A 6,000-nucleotide genomic window follows, 5' to 3' on the forward strand; every position below is an offset into this window, starting at 1 on the left:
ATATTGGCAATTTGATCTCTGGTTCCTCTGCCTTTTCTAAAACCATCTTGAACATCTGGAAGTTCATGGTTCATGTATTGCTGAAGCCTGGCTTGGTGAATTTTGAGCATTACTTTACCAGCATGTGAGATGAGTGCAATTGTGTGGTAGTTTGAGCATTCTTTGGCATTGTCTTTCTTTGGGATTGGAATGAAAACTGACCTTTTCCAGTCCTGTGGCCACTGCTTAGGTTTCCAAATTTGCTGGCATATTGAGTGTAGCACTTTCGCAGCATCATATTTCAGGATTTGAAATAGCTCAGCTGGAATTCCATCACCTCCACCAGCTTTGTTTGTAGTGATGTCTTCTAAGGCCTACTTGACTTCTCATTCTGGGATGTCTGGATTCTAATATTTAGGTATTGGCATCTTGTTGTTGCTTCAGTTTTCAGTTGCCTGCTGACTTTCATATGCTTATTTGCCACTGCTTATCTTCAACTGAAAATAACAGAATGGGAAAGACTAGAGATCCCTTCAAGATATTAGAGACACCAAAGGAACATTTCATGCAAAGATGGGCTCTATAAAGGACAGAAATGGTATGGACCTAACAGAAGCAGAAGGTATTAAGAAGAGGTGGCAAGAATACACAGAAGAACTGTACAAAAAATATCTTCAAGACTCAGATAATCAAGATGGTGTGATCAGTCACCTAGAGCAGGACATCCTGGAATGCCAAGTCAAGTGGGCCTTAGAAAGCATCACTACGAACAAAGCTAGTGGAGGTGATGGGATTCCAGTTGAGCTATTTCAGATCCTGAAAGATGATGCTGCGAAAGTGCTGCACTCAATATGCCAGCAAATTTGGAAACCTAAGCAGTGGCCACAGGACTAGAAAAGGTCAGTTTTCATTCCAATCCCAAAGAAAGGCAATGCCAAAGAATGCTCAGACTATCAAACAGTCGCACTCATCTCACACACTAGTAAAGTAATGCTCAAAATACTCCAAGCCAGGCTTCATCAATACATGAACTGTGAATTTCCAGATGTTCAAGCTGGTTTTAGAAAAGGCAGAAGAACCAGAGATCAAATTGCCAACATCTGCTGGATCATGGTAAAAGCAAGAGAGTTCCAGAAAAACATCTATTTCTGCTTCATTGACTATGCCAAAGCAGTTGACTGTGTGGATCACAAGGAACTATGGAAAATTCTGAAAGAGATGGGAATAGCAGACCATATGAACCTGCCTGTTGAGAAACCTATATGCATGTCAGGAAGCAACAGTTAGAACTGGATGTGGAACAAGAGACTGGTTTCAAATAGGAAAAGGAGTATGTCAAGGCTGTATATTGTCACTCTGCTTATTTAACTTATATGTAGAGTACATGATGAGAAATGCTGGGCTGGAAGAAGCACAAGCCGGAAACAAGATTGCCAGGAGAAATATCAATAACCTCAGATATGCAGATAACACCACCCTTATGGCAGAAAGTGAAGAGGAACTAAAAAGCCTCTTGATGAAAGTGAAAGTGGAGAGTGAAAAAGTTGGCTTAAAGCTCAACATTCAGAAAACGAAGATCATGGCATCCAGTCCCATCACTTCATGGGAAATAGATGGGCAAACAGTGGAAACAGTGTCAGACTTTATTTTTTGAGGCTCCAAAATCACTGCAGATGGTAACTGCAGCCATGAAATTAAAAGACGCTTCCTCCTTAGAAGGAAAGTTATGACCAATCTAGATAGCATATTCAAAAGCAGAGACATTACTTTGCCAACAAAGGTCCATCTAGTCAAGTCTATGGTTTTTCCTGTGGTCATGTATGGGTGTGAGAGTTGGACTGTGAAGAAAGCTAAGAGCCGAAGAATTGATGCTTTTGAACTGTGGTGTTGGAGAAGACTCTTGAGAGTCCCTTGGACGGCAAGGAGATCCAACCAGTCCATTCTGAAGGAGATCAGCCCTGGGATTTCTTTGGAAGGAATGATGCTAAAGCTGAAACTCCAGTACTTTGGGCACCTCATGCGAAGAGTTGACTCACTGGAAAAGACCCTGATGCTGGGAGGGATTGGGGGCAGGAGGAGAAGGGGACGAGAGAGGATGAGATGGCTGGATGGCATCACTGACTCAATGGATGTGAGTCTGTGTGTACTCGTGGAGTTGGTGATGGACAGGGAGGCCTGGCGTGCTTTGATTCATGGGGTCGCAAAGAGTCGGATACGACTGAGTAACTGAGCTGAACTGAACTGATCTTCAACTGTTGACCTAATACAATATAAAGTAGACTGCTATTCAAAGAATCATGGTTTCATCCGATTCTTTGAGGTAAAAGCTTTATATAAGTAACATTTGTTCTGGCTGTAGGTACGTTTTAAGGGTTATTATCAGATTAATTTATTATTTACTTAAGTAATTCTTTTGCTAAGAATTTTATAATCTGTCAAATTCTTTTTATTTCTCTCTTTGGTCTGTTCTTTTTTAAATCTTGATTTATGTCATTAGATTTCATATCTTTTAATTTTCTAAAACAATAAACGTTTTCTAAGAAGTATTTTGAATTTTTTCTAATGGGGGTATAGATTCTATCTCACATGTTTCTAGTCTTTTGTTTATTGCAATTGTCATTTTCTTTCTTTATTTTTTTTTGAAGTGAGATCCTTATTATATAGAAGTTTAGGTAATTGATTATCAGATCTTATTTTTTTAAATACAGTAAAATGCTTATACACTCCTCTCTATACATTCTCTTAGCTTTACTGTTAAGGTTTTTACATGTGAACTTTTATGTTATTTTAGTTCAAAATAGTTTCAAATTTCCAAGTTGGTTTCTTCGTTTATCAATGAGTTAGAAGTATACCTGTGGCAGATTCATGTTGATATATGGCAAAACCAATACAATATTGTAAAGTTAAAAAATAAAATTAAAAAATTAAAAAAATAGAATTGGGTTGCATAATTTACAATAAGTTAGATGATTTATTACTTACCAGTATGTTATGGATATCTTTAACAATATATTTTATTTTGTAGAAAACTTAGAGGTTTACAGAAAGATTAGGTGGAATGTACAAACTATTTAATGTAACCCTTTACCCACTCTAATATAGTCTTCATATGTAAAACCTTGCATAATGTACTATATTTTTATAATTGATGAGCCAAATTTACATTTTATTATTAATAAAAGTCCATAATTTACATGGTGATAAGTCTTTGTGCTTTAAAAATTTTCTCTCGGTCTATGGCTTATCCATTCATTTAACATTGTCTTTCACAAAACACAAGTTTTAAATTTTATTTAGTTTGGAGCCCAGGTTGTTAACATTTTTTAATACTTTGTGCTTCTCGTGTTATACCTAAAAATTCATCACAAGCCCAAAGTCACCTAGATTTGCTCCTATGTATTCTTCTAATAGTGTTAAATTTTTGTGTTTTACATTTAATACTATCATTTGAGTTTATTTATTGTTAAAAATGTAAGATCTCTGTCTAGATTAATTTCTTTACATGTGAACGCCCAGTTGTTCCAGCATCATTTGTTGCTGCATCGAATTGCCTTTGATCCTTTTTCAAAGACTAATTAATTATATTTGTGTTGCTCTATTTTTAGGCTCTCTATTCTGCTCCATTGATCTACTTGTCTGTTCTTTTACCAATACCACACTCTTTTGATTTCTATAGCTTTAGAACAAGTCTTAAAACAGGTTAGTATAACTATTCCAACTTTGTTTTTCTTCTTCAATATTGTGTTGGATTTTCTGAATATTTTAGATTAGAAATTATTAAGAGTTATTTCATACTCAGGAATAGTTATCTATCAATTACTTCATTTTCCATTTCTTCTTCCATTTCTTCATACCTCACTAGCTATTTTGCCTTAAGAATTTCTGGAATTTTTATATGTAAGGTATTTACATAAGCACACATAATCAAATAAAATATTGCTATTATTTTGAAGAAAATGTTATCTGTTCAATTAAGAGTAAGAAAATATAAAAATTTCTCTTTTGCCTTTGCTTATTTCTGCTTAGATGCTGTTCCTTTCTTTATGTAGAGCTGAATTTCTGACCTAAATCATAATCCTTCTCTCTAAAGAACTTTAAAGAGACATTTTTTGATAAACAGATCTACTGGCACCAAATTTCTTCTTCTTTTCTTATCCTAAGAAAGTACTTCTCTTTCACTTTTGAAGGATATTTTTACAGGGACAGAGTTTTGTTTCTTTTTTTTTTTTTTTTTGCTTTCTCTCTCTGCACTATAAATAGTTCACTTTATTGTTTTGCTTGCACTGTTTCTAAGCAGAGGTTGAACATAATTCCTTTTTTGTTTCTCTATTAGGTAAAGTTTCTTTCAGGATTTTACACTTAGTTTGATTTTCTACTGTTTTGAAAATGATATGCCTTGTGATAGTGTTTGTAGATTTATCCTTTTTGGTCTTCTCTAAGCTTGCTGGATTCTGTGTACGGCATTTATTTGGGTAAATTATAAACAATTATTGTTTCTCCTGTTTCTCTTTCTTCTTCTGGTATTATTATTACACATATATTACATCTTTTAAGTTATCTCATGGTCTTTGGATATACTGTTATGTCTTATTACAGCTTTTATTCTCCTTGCATTTTAATATTTGATATTTCTATTGTTATATCCTAAGGCTCAGATTCTTTATTCAGCCAATCAAGACTAGTAATAAGTCCATCAAAGACATTCTTCATTTATTTTTCAGTGTTTTTTATCTCTAGCATTCTTTTTTTGTTTCTTTCTTAGGATATCCATCTCTCTATTTGAATTGTCTAGGTTGGTCATAGCTTTTCTTCCAAGGAGCAAGCCATCTCTAATTTCATGGCTGCAGTCACTATCTGCAGTGATTTTGGGCCCCCCCAAAATTAAATCTGTCACTGTTTCCATTGTTTCCACATCTATTTGCCAGGAAGTTATTGGGCTGGATGCCATGATCTTAGTTTTTTAAATGTTGAGTTTTATGCCAACTATTTCACTCTCCTCTTTCACTTTCATCAAGAGGCTTTTTACTTTTTCACTTTCTGCCATAAGAGTGGTGTCATCTGCATATCTGAGGTTACTGATATTTCTCCCCAAATCTTGATTCCAGCTTTTGCTTCATCCAGCCCAGCATTTCACATGATGTTCTCTGCATGTAAGTTAAACAAGCAGGATGACAATATACAGCCTTCACGTACTCCTTCCCCATTTAGAACCAGTCTGTTCCATGTCCAATTCTAACTGTTGCTTCATGATCTGCATACAGATTTCTCAGGATGGAGGTCAGGTGATCTGTTATTCCCATCTTTTGAAGAGTTTTCCACAGTTTGTTGTGATTCACACAGTCAAATGCTTTTGTCTACTCAATAAAGCAGAAATAGATGTGTGTTTTTTTTTTTTTTTTTCTGGAACTCTCTTGCTTTCTCAATGATCCAATGGGTGTTTGCAATTTGATCTCTGGTTACTCTGCTTTTTTAAATCCAGTTTGAACATCTGGAAGTTCAAGGTTCATGTACTGTTGAAGACTGGCTTGGAGAATTTTGAGCATTACTTTCCTAGCATGTGAGAAGAGTGCAATTGTGTGGTAGCTTGAAAATTTTTTTTACACTTTCTTTGGGATTGGAATGAAAACTTATCTTTTCCAATCCTGTGGCCACTGCTAAGTTTTCCAAATTTGCTGGCATACTGACTGCAGCACTTTCACAGCATCATCCTATAAGATTTGAAATCGCTCAACTGGAATTCCATTGCCTCCACGAGCTTTGTTCGAAGTGATGCTTCCTAAACCCACTTTGACTTAGCATTCCAGGATGTCTGGCTCTAGATGAGTGATCACACCATCATGGTTATCTGGGTCATGAGGATCTTTTTGTATAGGTCTTCTGTGTATTCTTGCCACCTTTTCTTAATACCTTCTTCTTCTGTTAGGTCCATACCATTTCTTTCCTTCATTGTGTCCATCTTTACATGAAATGTTCCCTTGATATCTAATTTTCTTGAAGAGATCTCTAGTCTTTCCCATTCTA

This window comes from Bos taurus, chromosome 15 (genome assembly GCF_002263795.3).
Source record: "Bos taurus isolate L1 Dominette 01449 registration number 42190680 breed Hereford chromosome 15, ARS-UCD2.0, whole genome shotgun sequence".
Classification (NCBI taxonomy): Eukaryota; Metazoa; Chordata; class Mammalia; order Artiodactyla; family Bovidae; genus Bos; species Bos taurus.